The 15,972-nt window shown below is 33.1% G+C and overlaps 1 pseudogene; it reads left to right on the top strand.

Annotated features, from left to right (window-relative positions):
* The first annotated feature begins 10,051 nt into the window (after positions 1-10,051).
* Positions 10,052-14,675, top strand: LOC120135576 (annotated as a pseudogene).
* The last annotated feature ends 1,297 nt before the right edge of the window (positions 14,676-15,972 follow it).

Genomic DNA, 15,972 nt, shown 5'->3' with positions numbered 1-15,972 from the left:
AATCTATAATATATATATATATATATTAATATGACTAAAATAAAATAAAGATAAAATAAAGAATAATAGTTAAAGTACTAAATAAAAAAAATATTGAAACTAAAGGGGTAATAATAAAAATAAAATAAATTTGCAATTAAACAGTGACCAAAATAAAAGAAATTAAAATTATAAAATCATATTCAAAAATAAAATAATAAATAATTAATTAATTACTAAAATGAAATAAAATAGAAATTAATATGCAAAAATTGAAATAAAATAAAGAAATAATATTAGTAACCAAAATAAAAAACACGCCTAAACTAGAATGGTTTATGAGTGATTAACCCACTAATTAGTGATTTAAATGAAAAACACGCTTAAAGTACAGAGACTTTAGCGTGATTTACCCTAAAAATTAAACTAAACTCTTTAGTGACCAAAACGCAGGACGCAACAAACATAGGGACTTAAACATAATTTAATCTTAAAAACAGTGATTGAAGTGTAAAACATGGTATAAACTAGAGACTTAAAGGTAAATAACCAAAACTTAAGTTATATATATATATATATACCCCTATTTGGCTAACCTAGCCACTCTTCTTCATCTTTCTCTCATCAGAGAGAAGCCCAAGCTTCTCCTTCTTCCTCTTTCACAACCGGCCGATGGCCATAAAACCCCCACACCTCGCCGTTGGCCACCGTAAATCGATGGCCAAATACTCTTCCGATCATCCCTCACACAAAACCCGAACCTAAAATTTATCCTAAAAAAAATTTAAATCCCGATTTGGGATTAAACTACCAAAATCCGGGACTAACAACTCAAGCTTTTATTCCCTAATGCTTCAATCGGTGTTTCTCCGGTGACCTAGACTCCGACGACGAACCCTTGGCGCCGGTACAACTCACTCTTGTTTACTATTTTTTTAATTTATTAACCTATTGTTTTTTTTTACTTCGAAAAAAAATAAAAATAAAAGTAAAATACAAAGCTGAAAAATAAAAACAAATGTAAAAATAACCTTTGTTGTTTTCTGATTTTTTTTTCCTTTGTATTGATGCTAGTTTTTTTCCGTTTGAAAGGTTCTGCCCCCTTTACAATGAGATTTGTATGAGTTATATATTAACACATTTACATGTTTAAAACAAAAATGATGATTGTTATTTGTTTTGCTTGTGAGTTGTAACCGGGACGTGGAGGGATAACTGGGTTGCTTGCTGAAACATGGAGGGGCTGCTTTTGTGGGTGGAAGTTGCTAAATGTAGAGACGATGACAGGTGCTAATTGGAGCAGGGAGCCAGCTGTTGTTGAAGTACTGGCAGCTGCTGGAGGCTAAGGTAAAAATGGTGATTACAACTACCCCTCTTTGCTCGTTGTTGTGGAACATGAATGGAGCAAAGACATAAATCATCATTTTTAGCTTGAATTGTTCAAACTTCTGAGCTATATGTTCTTCTTATTATGAACTTTTCCATTGGGAATGACAGTACATCTCCTTATGTGATGTAATCTAGCAAAAGATTGAACAAGTTCTTCTCATTATAAATTTCTTCTTCATTTTCCTCTTCGGACGAGTTCTTCTCATTATGAACTCTTCCATTGAAAATGTTGATGCCTCCAGTGAGGTGTCATTAATTCAACTCCATATGTAATGAATCAAGGCAATGTTAAACAAGTTCTTCTCATTATGAACTTTTTCTTCCTCTTCAGATGAGTTCTTCTCATTATGAACTCTCTCTAGAAATGTTGATGCTGATATATCTCCATATGCGATGAATTGAGCTAAGGTTGAACAAGTTCTTCTCATTATGAACTTCTTCTTCCTCTTCAATGAGTTCTTCTTATTATGAACTTCTTTTGGAAATGTTGATGTTATTCTATCTCCTTCTGCAATAGAGTCGAGCAAAAGGTTGAATAAGTTCTTCAGATTATGAAATTCTTCTTCCTATTAAGATGAGTTCTTCTTATTACGAACTCCTTCTGGAAATGTTGATTCATCGAGTGATGGAAATTTCTGTTTCTAGTGAAACTGTCTCGAGAGAAAGTTTGTTTTAAGAAAAACAATCTCAAGTGAAATAAATTGCTATTTCAATTGAAACTTTCTCAAGCAAGATAAAGTTTGTTTTAAGAAAAAACAAATCTCAAGTGAGATAATTTGCTATTTCAAGTGAAACTTTCTCAAGCGAGAAAAAGTTTGTTTTAAGAAAAAAATCTCAAGTGAGATAAATTGCTATTTCGAGTGAAACTTTCTTAAGCAAGAAAAAGTTTGTTTTAAGAAAAACAATCTCAAGTGAGATAAATTTTATTTGAAAACATCATGCATTGAAGGTCTTATGGATGGCCCGTAGGACATACAAATCAAAAAACCCCCCGAAGGCTTAGTTTCTTAGTTGTCAATTAACCCCTTTGTTAGGCTTAGCTTCATTTAACAACTCTTTTGAGATAATTAGTAAACCCCTGAAGGCTTAGTTTCCAAAATCTCATTAGAAAACATCCTGCCCTGAGGTCTTATGGATGGCCCGAAGGTCTTATAATCTCGGGAAATAGTTTACTAAGTAAGAAACTTTGGAAATCATTTTCTTACTATTCAACAATTTCATTTTCAGAAAATATTAAATGAGAAACTTTGGAAATCATTTTCTCATTTTTCGAAATAACCTATTGATTGGGTAACATGCCCCCTTCCTTCACTGCTACATCTATTCTTCAGATGTTTGTGTGATTCCTGCATTTGGGATTTGTATTCGACCTTCCATTTGTAAGGTATTTTTCATCATGAATCTTCCTTTTTCATCCGAAGATCTGTAAAACCTCATGTTTGAATGAAATCAAATGTATCAATGTAATGCATTTTCTATTATGCAAATGATGTTCTTATGAATGCATGAATGATGATGCAATCTTCTTTTGTCTTCAAAGTGGCGAACTCGGTCTTCCTTCACTTAGTCAAAATATTATTTCAAGATGGAATTCTCTTTTTTGGAAGAGTAATCTTTGTGTTTTCTTTGTTTCATTTGCATTAAAGTCTCATAAGAATTGTTTCATTCATGGAACTCTTGCTGTAATCAAAATTGTGACCTTGATGCCCTATTTTGTCTTTGATAAAATCGACTTTCTTCGTCTGAACTTGCGTAGAAATCCAATAAAGCTTTCATCTTTGAAAAGAGAATATATCATCTTTGAAGAACGTAGATGTAGATATGCCACAATCAGTAGAGATTAATTAGGAGAGTAGAGTCTATTTTGATTTGACTCTTGAAACACATCACAAGGAGGATTTATCCTAATTCTTTTCATGTCTCCACATCTAACTGGATCTCGAACAAAGCCATTCAGACTATATCATGTCGAGATGGTTAACAACATTCTTAGTTGGCTCAACTAGTTTCTTGTTGTTAAAATTCCAGCTTCCTTTCTATGGAAAGAAATCATATTTTACTTCTAACCTTGGGGTTGAAGAAGTCAAATTTCATCTCGAATCAACAAATGGAAATACCATATGATCGCAACATTAGTTCATCACCATAATAACTGGTTCGTAAAATAATTGACAACACATTCATCATTTCCTGTAGTTTCTGCACAGATGTTCTCAATAATTGAACTATTTGCATAATGTTCAGAGCTTTTGTAGGACGTCACAAGGACATTTAAGAACAAAGCTCAGTGGGAATATAAGTGGGATGCTTTGGTTTGCCATTATCGAATCACCAGAATAATGCAACTGTATGATGAACAAAACAATTATGTATAGTCAGCTCCACAGTCATTGTTTCACTATTTTCATTCTTCATACCTTTCTGTCTCATTGGAAATATTTGCTCAAATCAATGATTTTTTCATAAGATGAGGTGGGCCTTCAGCATGCCCCAGTATTTGCTGATACAAACGTTTAAAATGCGTCAATATTCCTATTGCTGATTGAAATCGGCTTTCAGCATGCCCCAGTATTTGCTTCTTGTTGATGTGAGCTTTCAAAATACCCCAAATTTTCATACTAATGCGAGTTTTCAAAATGCCCCACATGAATCATTTCTGTCTGAAATGGGCCTTAAAAATGCCCCAAACTTTCATACTAATATGAGCTTTCAAAACGCCTCACATGGATCATTTCTAGTTGAAATGGGCTTTCAGCATGCCCATTTAGAACAAGGTAATCATTCTTGATGAGTTGCTGATAATGTCACAAGAGAGCATTACAAGTTTAATTCTCAAGACTTTCTGGCTTCTTGGACCACTTGCTTTCAAAAATGTGAAATGCTTCATCATTCTGGCCTCGCTCATTCATTCTTTTTCTTTAATAGAGGTATAATAACATCAACTTACTTCAAAGACTTTCCTCATTTGAGACATTCCTGTTGAAAATGTTTTTCCTCCTTTCTTTATCAAAGAATTAAAGAATTTTGTAAAGTATTGCCCCTTAATTTAGGCTCACAATGGAATCAAATCATAAAACATGGGTTTAATGAATATCAAATAAATCAACTACACTTTTAAATAAAAAAAAATCATAGCCCTATGGCAACTGTCAAAATTATTGACTGATTTAAAGTGTAGGTAGATTCTGGTAAAGTAAGGTCTCTCAGGTTGGTCCAGTATATATATCCCTTTGAATCGTCACTAATCTTGAAGAGATAGTTGTTATGCTCACCTCATAGAGATACTTCTTGGTTTCACTCTCTCAGGAACGTCTTTGGGATGTGTGGTGCTTCATCAAGGGCTTAAGATCGTCTCTTATTTCGTTATTGCACCATTCAATATTCGAGCTACCTTTTCAGGTTTTCGACTCGAATCCTCCTTTGGTTTCAAGACGTTATTTAGAAATTTTACGTCTTGAACCCCCTTTTATCATTTTTCATATCATGCATTAAAGATTTTAAAAACCAATTTTTGCAAATAAAAATTAATCCTGAGAGGCAGAATGAAATCTGAAGATAGTTTCTTTTAATTAGAAATCCATTTATGATTTTTCATGTACGTAACGTAGGCCAGGGTCCAAGGATCAATTCATTCTGATACCTCCAATCTTGCCTTGTTTGACTTAGATCTGCTTTGCTACTCATCTTTCATTATTTCTTTTTATGGATCCCTCTAGACTGCCAATTTTTGAGTTTATTTTCTTATATCTCCAGCATTTCTTGCGCTTCTTGTTGAATATGAATCTTTGAACTAATTGCACTTGATCAACTTTGTAACTTGAGACTTAATAAGTCACCCATCTTGATTCAATTTCTTTTCTTCTTCTTTTTTCTTTCTTCTCTTTTTCCTTTTTCCTTTTTTTCTTCTTTTTCATCTATTTTTTTATTTTTTTATTTTTTTATTTTTTTTTTCTGATGAATGAATATAAGACTTAAATTACTTTGAGCACCTCATTTTCTTATTGTATTTCAGAAATTCTTTCATTATTCTTGAATAGATTGATCTTCAAGCACTTTGTATTTGATCTACCTTGTGGCATCTTGATATTTCTCATTTTATTTCACCATGATTTACTTATGTAGTGAAATCTTGATTGATGATCTTCACTCATGCGAGTAGATGTCCTTCATCTTTGCCCTCCAGTGTGGAGGGTGATCCTTGATTAGGGTTGAAACAGAAGAAAAAATCATTTCATACACAGAAGTCTTTGTAAAAAGAGGTATCCCTAGGGGGGTGAATATTTAGGATTAACTTTATTTACATGAAAACAATATAATTAATGCCTGATATAATTATTTAAATCAATCCCCTTATTTTTTCTTCTTACTTCGAGCATGCCCTAATTACTCAAAATTCTCTTCGACATGTTGATCCATGATGCCTCATCTCATCTCTTCTTATAGGAAGATTCACGGATAATTGAAATTTGGTTCTTTTGGATTCTTTTGAGGTCTTTTGGTTTTACCAATATGATGGTTTTGTATCTAGAATGACAAATGTGTAACTTTTAAAGTCGTGTAACTGGTCTAGGATTTTCATCCTTATTTATCCCCTATTTATTGATCATTTCTTATGTCAAGACTCCTTTGTTAACGAGCATCTCTATTTCTTTTAACAGTGGCCAACAATTCCCTGTTGAATACCCCTTTACCCCCAAGTGAAAATTACAGAAGCTATTTTAATCATAGCAATGGGCATAAGGCTTTAGTGACACTTTCACCAATCTTGGTGTAATGTATTGACCTTTAACCAAATGAGGGTACAAGTCTGAGATAGATTCTTGAAACACCTTCAGAGTTTTTCTCGATCGAGGGATTTTCACTTGTTGTGATCGTTCTGAACGATTAATTGCTCTTTTACGATGAAAGGGGTTCTGGATGCGACATTCATTCATATCATCAACTTTCATTTCTTGATTGATTGGTCTTTTGCTAATTGTATTTCCAATTAATTCTCCACTTGTATTCAGGAAATCTGATATATGTGTCTGAGGTGTCTTCTGGATTACATATGCATATTTCTTTTTAAACCTATGGGCCAATCTCAAATTACCTTTCCTTTAATTTCTTCTTTTCTCATCTCTTTCTCATTCTTTAGTATCAGAGAAGTATCGGGAGTTGATCTGGCATACATACTTCACTTGTTTTGACACTATTAACTCTATTTTGAGGATTGACTCCCAATTGTCTGACCAAAATAGACAGATTAACATTCACTTCTATGATTTCCTGAACCACAAGGTCTTGAACTCATCGTTTTAAGTTACCACAATTCTTTATGGAGTGTCATCGGGCTCCAGCATGATATTCATAAGAAACTCTCTCATTATACCACCTTGGGTAAGGAAGTAACAAAGGCTTAGCCCCACATGGAGTAATAATCTGGGCTTGAAGCAACTTGTAATAAAACTTGCTGCACGAAACTGAAGGAAAATTGGGTAGAAATTCTTTTGGCCTAATTTTTTCTTGTCATCATCTTTAAAACCTTGTGAAAGATCGTCTAGATTTTTGCTTTGTTTAGCTTTCTTCAATGGCACTTGAACTTCTTCAATGCTTCTCTTCAACTTGATCTTTGTTGCATTTTCCGAAATCATACCCGATTTTTGGAGACTTATTGGATTTCCACATTCCCTGACAAGTTCATGGTCATTTGTTTTCATCGCATCAGCTACACCATTAATATTCATAATCTCATTCAAATATGTTACAACAGGATCCTCAGAGGGTTTCTCTCCATGGATCATCTCATTTATCATGTCCATTAATTTGGTTATCTGTTCTTTTGAATCAGCCTGGAACTTTTATGATTGATCAATCATCTCTTGTTGAGTCTTAATAAGTTGCTCTTGGAGTTTCTCGATTTTACTAACCCTTGCTAAAATTTCATTCATGGCTCTTATCTTTCTCTAGGAAGACCAAGTTAACTCCAAAGTTATTTCAAAAATTCTATCATGGAATCCTCCACGAATTATTCCCATATTTTCATGATTTAATGCATGCAATATAATTTGAAACTAACAAAATTGCAAGTGCATGATGTAAGATTGAAACTATAAATGTAACTATGCAAAGATGCAAAAATGTGGATGTAAAATGATAATGCAAAGATGCAAATGCATGTATGAAAAAGGTGTTACTCAAGAGTGATCATCTTAAAACAACCTTCATTAAACACAAAAGTTTCGGTACATCAAACAAAACTTTACAATAAGGGCATCTTTTACTCCTAACTTCTCTAAAACCAAGTTAGTTTCCATTCATGCTCAAAAGTTGAGTTATCAATCTACTTCAATTCCTTGTAAAGTCACCTAAGTTTATCGGCTTATGAGCCATATTGCTTGTCTGCACAACAGCTTCTTCCATAACATTGTCTTTTTCCTTTATCTTCTGTGTTAACTCTCGGAGTTGTAAGCAATGTTGCTCATTCTCCCTTGTGAGGGAATCTTTATGGTTACGGAGTTTTTGGACAAGATCTTCATGTATGTTGTAGCTCTTTTTCAGTTTGATGACCCCTGTTATCCACTCTTATGGGTGTTTCCTATGCCAATATTTTGAAATGCTTGACTGATCTTTTGGAAATCCTCACACTTAGTTTTCATCTTTGTATTTAATTTCTTGTTTTCATCCTTTAAATAACATGCTTGAGCTTCATAAAAACATCCTTTATTCTGAATGCCCCTACTGATACTCTTACCGTAAATACTTTTGGTATCAATCTAACAAGATCTTTGTGGAATACTTTTGGTATCAATCTAACATGAACTTTGTGTGTATAGCTCTCCTCTATCCTCAGAGTTTCCTCAGGATGCCATTCCTTGGCTGCGTCATAGTTTGCTTGATCATAAAACTTTTTGTCCATTTATGAAAACTTTTCAATTTGATGAACACTATCTCGAATCAACACCTTCTGGTTATGCCATGATCATGTAATGCAAGCGCAAGAAATCAATATAAACAAGTTAAAGCAAAATAAAATGTATCTACAAAATATATAAGAATAATAAAAGATAAAATGGTTAGTACCAATTAATAGAAAGAAAATATTCTTATTTATCATGGTATATAAATCCTAACCTCATGCTTTCTAGTTCCATGCTTTGTTTGAAAAAATTAACCTAACCGCATGATTACTAGTTCGTATGCATTTATTCAGAAAAAATCAAATAAATTAAAAGCTAGAGTTTATTTCTCCTTTATGTACACCTATAGATAGAGTTTCAGCATTATTTTAGATCAGGTAAATTTTTAGGGTTTATTATATTCAAAGTTTCGGTTCTAAGAGTAAAGGTACTCGAATTGTCCTTGTTGGTGCCCCTTGGGTTGTCAAACCCTCAATCCTAGTCCAGTACAGACTTAAGTGGATTGAGTTCAATTTGAGGGACACATTTCTCTATGCCTGACACGGAGAATAAATTCTCACGAAGACATAGACATATGAACCCCGAAAGCTACTTGCTAGGTCTGACACGGAGAATAAATTCTCACGAAGACGTCGCTTTCACTCCCACTTAAAATGAAAAGAGCTCGAGTATAGAGCTTATGTTATGTTATGCAATGCACATGTGGTGTGTGAGGAGAAGTTCTCAAACCTTTAACAAAGCATCACAAAAATTAAATTCTAATAGCTGAAAATCAATCAAATATTAATATACAAGAGTATAAAATCCTCGAACAAAATCAAAAAATCAATTTAACACATCTATCATTTAATCCGTTATGTCATCAACTATTAAGACCACTACATCAATAATATGGACAGTCACGTCGACACCATGAATCATCATGTTAGTATTGTGACTGTTAACAATAAAAAATATTGGTCAAAATGTCATATTAGATATGCTTCAGAATTGAAGGATCACATTAAATGAAAAAAATTTGAGAGCCACATTGATTTTTTTTCTTTCCAAAAGTACAAGTGACTTTGTTGTTTTTTTAATTTATCTATATTATATTATAAACTTATAGAATGAGTCGGATTAGATTGTGAATATTTGAGTTCGAGCTTAATTCATATTTTAAATGAATCTAAATTTTATCTAGAATTGTTTTCTGAGTTTAATATTTTCGTTGAAATCTTCTCAAATTTTAAATAATTTTTTAAAACTCACATGAATGACTCGGTCTTTAAATAAGTCTGGTATAGAATAACCGTGAAAATCTAGAAATTTATAAATTAAAACACAATATTTAATAAAATATCATTTCAAATCATTTGGGGAAAAATGTACTTGAGTTTTAACGAAGGCATTGTTATTGTGAGAACAAACCTAGGGAGATGCTTGTGTGTAAACGGACAAAGATGAACAAGATGCTGCCACTTAAATTACATGCTTCCTACTAAACAACTACGTGTAACGAATATCTTAGCCAGCAATAATGGAGACGTTGATGTCATCGTCTTTCAGATTTGAAAGTACTCTAATCATTGCATAAATCCCAAGTTTTTATTATTTAAAATTACAATAATAATTATATATCATGGGAAAATGAATTAAACTATACAGTGGTATCCAACAATGTCGAATTATTATTTTTTTAAAATTATACATAACGATTAATTTTTATTTTATTTTAGTCATTCATCATTTAAAAAAAAGATATAAATGCAAACTTGTATCTCAAAGCTCCACCATGACGAGCAATGACTGCAACTGACTATTGGCTTCGAAAGGATAGTTTCGGGATAAGGCTAAAATTGAAGAAATTACCAACCATCGCCGACCATCATCGTTAGTTGAGTTTTGATCGAAATTGCATGGAAGTTCGAATGATGGTGGCAATGTGCCTTATGGACGTTGGAATCAACGAAGAACAACGACAGTGACTTAAATTATGACGAACTTTTGAGCGTTTCTCCACTACAAACGATGACAGATTACGATGAAATACTAACGAGGTTTGATTTGAAGTCGACGTCGGTGCTGATAACGGTGACAATGATGATCATGATTGACTGACCAACACCTATGGAAGTGGAAGTGAGAAGAGGGAAGGGGGAAGGGAGATGGAGGAGAGGAGAGTCACGAGGTGTTATTTGAGTATTTTTAATAAAATTACATTTTTTAATTTTTTAAATAAATTCTCAATATTACCAAAACGTGACACATGTCACTTAAAGGATATTTTTAACAACAGTTAACTTCTGAACACCTAAAAATGTAGCGTTGAAAACATAAGACACTTATTTTTGGCAAAAAAATTATTTAGACACAAAAATATTTTTCAATACATAGTTTGAACACTTATTTTTGTATTAAACATTTATTTTTGTATTAAACATATTTAAAAATGACATATAATTTATTTTTATTTAAAACTCAGTTATAAATAATATATTTCATTCGCATATTTACAAAAAAAACTTTTAAAGTATTAATTACATTTATTAAGTGACCTAAATATTAAAGAATTTATTGTTATCTCTTGAGATTTTGTTTCAAATATTATGTATATAAGGATATGAACCTTTATTATCAAATAGTTGAAAGAATTTTTTGAAGAGATAATATCTTATGTCTATCTCAAATTTATAAAAAAATAATTTCATTTAAATTTTTTAAATTAATCACTGATATCCGACTTATTAATCAATTAATTCAAATTAGATTTTGCAGAGGCCCGTTACGAGGGCAACCCTCTCAACCCAGTTTACTCCGTACACAAACGTTAGGATTCGAATCCCTAATATTACTTAAGGAATACAGTACTTCATTTCATTAGACGAATTGATTATTGGTAATTCTATTTTATTTTTTATTAAATATGTACTAATAGATGAATTAATTTGAACAGACTATCCCCACACAAATTTAAAACAATTTAATTTCGGGAACATTTCTTTTGGAAACACAGTTATACCAATTTCTCTACTTTCCAAATATGATTTTAACATACAGATAATTTGTTATTTGATATATAGCAACAATTTTAATTAAAAAATTTAAGATATTTAATTATTATCAAAATGAGTTATTGAATTTATTGTCATAAATTAAATAAAATATATTTAAAATTTAATTAAAATTACATTAGCATAATACAAGAGTAATAAGGGAGGTTATCGAGCGTCTTTAACGATAGAAGTGTATGGTGTGGAAATTTTAGGGTGCGGCAGTCTAATATGGTTAAGGAAAGACATGAATTAAAATGTTATAAATAAAAATAATATTTCAGGTTGCACGCAACTTATAATGTTATGTTTTTTGTAATATTTTATGTTGTAACCGAAAATATTATATTTTTGTGAACTTTTAAGGGGAGTTTGTTTTGAAGGACTGTGGTACATCGTTTTGGAAGAGAGTTCAGTGTTCAATTCAGGCTCCACAACCACCACCTGCATGGCCTGGAAGAGTTTTCCAGAACCCGGACTCCAGACTTGGGATGGCCTCAAGCCTATCTCCGTCGTTGGTTCAACTGGTTCTATTGGAACTCAGGTGAAAGGGGAGGGGAATGAAAATTTTTAAACTCTTTTTTTTATTAGTCTGGGTGATTACATGTTAGTATCTGGCCTTTTTACTATTGAACTAATCTGGCCACGTGCCCTTGTAGATTTTTTGCTCCAATTTGAGGCTTCCTTGCTCTGTTTAGCACTTGATCAAGTTCTTTAGAATCATACATAATTTGTTGTTTTGTAGACGTTGGACATAGTAGCTGAGAATCCAGATAAATTCAAAGTTGTTGCGCTTGCTGCTGGTTCAAATGTCACCCTTCTTGCTGATCAGGTAACTTTCGGTTCTACGGTGTTACAGCAACTTGTAAAGCATTATCTGTCTCGAACTTGGATACGAACCATTTGGAGATGTCGAACTCGGATTAGAGTAGCTTGATTCATGGACTAACACAATTTTGGTGTCGTAATCTCATGCAAAATCGTTTCAGCATATGCTTAAAAGTTTTTCTTATCGATAATTCGATATACTAGAGGCTGATAAATTTTGCTAAAAAATATTTAAAACATGATACGAGTTTTTGGTTAAATGAATAGGGAGTAGAAACTTTGAGGGCTGATGATTAATTTTCTTATTACAGGTTAAGACATTCAAACCCCAATTGGTTGCTGTTAGAAACGAGTCTTTGGTAAGTGAACTAAAAGAGGCTTTGGCTGATATGGAACAAAAGCCCCCGATTATTCCCGGGGAACAAGGTGTTATAGAGGTAGCCTGTCATATAATTCATCAATACTTTTATTTATCTAGATAAAGCAAATTTTAGTATTTTGATGATTTGGCTTAAGTTTGTCCAGGTTGCTCGCCATCTGGATGCTGTCAGTGTAGTTACCGGGATAGTAGGCTGTGCGGGATTGAAGGTACTCACTGATATCTTTTTCTGTGTACAACTTTCTTTGCATCCACTAGACTAAGTACGTCCAAGATATTATGAACTATGGTTTGCCATCAACCATTAGAATATGCCTTAAAAAGAGAAGCAAACAGTTCGTTGTTTATCAGTATATTTAAGCTTTGCTAAAATCTCCATCCGTTTTTGGTCTATTTTAGCCTACAATTGCTGCGATAGAAGCAGGCAAAGATATTGATTTGGCCAATAAAGAGACCTTGATCGCCGGTGGCCCCTTTGTCCTTCCTCTTGCTCACAAACATGAAGTAGAAATCCTTCCAACTGATTCCGAACACTGCTATTTTTCAGGTATGGAACTATAATACAATGAGAACGATTATATGAAATTGCTAATGGTTCGGAATTCTTTTCCGGTTATGTTGTGTTCATATCAATAGTTGGGCATCTTCGCTCTTTTCTTAGTGCAACTCTTGTTGCATCAACTTGTTTGACCTGTCATTTATCGCTTTAACCCTTTCTTAATATTACAGAACAAGCTCGTAGAGTCTTGTGTTTCCAGTGTATTCAAGGATTACCAGAGGGTGCACTTTGGCGTATTATTTTGACAGCATCTGGTGGGGCTTTCAGGTGTATAGTTGTAATTTAAGTTAGAATGATTAAGTTTACTCGCAGACATCTCCTCACTTTCTTTCCTCAGTTGAAAAGAAATTGAAGTTGACATTATTAGAACTAGGCTTGAGTGTGCGTTAACACGAAAGTTCGAACAATTTGCTCGTTTTGTTTCTCGTAGGGATTGGCCTGTTGATAAACTAAAAGAAGTTAAAGTAGCCGACGCTTTGAAGCATCCTAACTGGAATATGGGGAAAAAGTTACTGTGGACTCTGCTACCCTTTTCAATAAGGTTTAGTTTTATCAAATTTCTCATTCAAAATTATTCACATTGTACTTTTTAATATAGCATTTTATCGTTTAGAAGTTACCCTGATCTAGATTACTAGCATGAAGCGATTTCTCCGTTTGACGGGGTCTTGAAGTCATTGAAGCTTATTACCTATTTGGAGCTGAGCATGATAATATCGAGATTGTAATTCATCCACAGTCTATTATACATTCAATGGTTGAAACACAGGTTTTACTCTTAACTAAATCTTGTTGGTCACTGCTCGGTGATGCCACGACTATTACGTTGTTCACCGTTCACCTTTTAGTTTGTGCGGAGCTGTGCCCTTGAATTGCGAGATACGGATAGTACAGATTAGAATCCGATTTTCATTCCCTAATTTTATTTTTTTCATTTTCTTATGTTTAAGGATTCGTCAGTGCTAGCTCAGTTGGGATGGCCGGATATGCGCTTGCCGATCCTCTACACTATGTCATGGCCAGAAAGAATTTACTGCTCTGAAATAACTTGGCCCCGCCTTGATCTTTGCAAGTAAACAGCTCGTCTCCTTTGAAAATTTACTTCACAACTGATTTAAGTTTTCGAGCTTCAATCGGTTTCCATTCGGTTTACGATAACAGTTAAATGCATTGCCACCCATACTCATGTGCTAAGTTGGTTGATGGATGATACAGACTTGGTTCACTAACTTTTAAGGCCCCCGACAACGTGAAGTACTCGTCCATGAGTCTTGCCTATGCTGCCGGAAGGGCTGGAGGCACCATGACTGGAGTTCTTAGTGCAGCTAACGAGAAAGCTGTGGAACTGTTCATCGATGATAAGTAAGTATTTCCCAGTTCTGGCATCTATCGAACTTTACCGTGGATGTCGATGAGTTGGAGGTAATGAATTTGTTAGCCCGATTTCAGGATCAGCTATTTGGACATTTCAAGGTGGAGTTGACTTGTGAGAAGCACCAAGAACTTGTGGCCACTCCTTCCCTAGAGGAGATTATACAGTATGACCTATGGGCCGAGACTATGCCGCCGACGTGCAACGATCATCTGGATTGAGTCCCGTTCCTGCATAAGACGATGAGTTGCTTAGGTGAATACCGTACCGAACTCTTTTCCATATTATTCGATATCCGCCTATTACATGCTCGGTTTTCTAAAAGATTTTCCCCTGCACCACCAGACCAAACCGACGATGGCTCTATCGGATGGCCCGGAAGTGGTTGATTTATGCCGAAGGCTGCAGTGAGCAATGTATCATACATTATATAACATAGTCTCCGGTTTTATGGGAATTAATAAGGATTTGGAGTCAAATTTATGGTGCTCAGTAGTTTTGGTATTGACCTATCATCCAAATATAAACAACACTCCAACCTGGATTACTTCGGGCTATATTGTTATCTTATTTGATTCTTCAATTGTATTTAAAATTATATTATTTTTTTAAAAAAAATTAAAACTTGAAATTTATTTAAAATTATAATTTTGAAAAAAAATCTTTTACATATCATAAAATCTTTCATAATAGTTTAAAAGGTAGTGTAAATCTAAATAATATTGTATAAATTATACCTGTAAATTATAAATTTAATTTGCAAAAACAATGACAACCCTGATATGATATTTGTATAAATTGCGGCTCGAAATGAGTCCAAAATGATTCACATGCACTTGATAATTGTAACCATCATTTTTCTATTTTGATAATTGAATTATTTTCTTTTGAATAATATTATTAATGTTACATTTTTTATTTTGGTCATTGTTCTTAAAATTTAACACTATCATCATCAAAATTGATGAGGAGAGAATAAATATTTGAATAAAAAATCTATATTATCATCGTTGTTGATTTTTAATGATCATTAATCAAAATAAAAAAGAAAGATTAATGTTAGTAAGGATTTTTTTAATAAAATAATTTAATGATTAAAATAGAAAATAATAATAAATTGATGACTCATCGCAATCAGGAATGGACTGAGGGGGACGAATGGGGATAGTCTCCTAAACAACTATCCTGAAAATTTAAAATTATTATATATTTAAATTTAAGAGGACCCTTTTTATATTATGCTTGCCTGCTTGTGTTGCCCCGATCATTCTCCTGTTTACTAGTCAAAGTAACTTTAACATTTACTGCCAAAAAATCAGATTTTAAGCTCATATTACTGAATCTGTTATTTTAAGTTCAGAAAAAGCAAGCAATATGAACTTTTCTGAGATAAATCTGTTATTTTTTGAGTTAGAGTCGAACTTGATAATCTTAAGCTCTCGAGTTTTTGAGTCGAGCATAACTTTGAACTTTTCTGAGATAAATCTGTTATTTTTTGAGTTAGAGTCGAACTTGGTTTATAGCCCTGTAGTTAA

This window comes from Hibiscus syriacus, unplaced genomic scaffold, assembly GCF_006381635.1.
Source record: "Hibiscus syriacus cultivar Baekdansim isolate YM2019G1 unplaced genomic scaffold, ASM638163v2 tig00110610_pilon, whole genome shotgun sequence".
Classification (NCBI taxonomy): domain Eukaryota; kingdom Viridiplantae; phylum Streptophyta; class Magnoliopsida; order Malvales; family Malvaceae; genus Hibiscus; species Hibiscus syriacus.
This window is presented reverse-complemented; position numbering and strand designations above follow the sequence as displayed.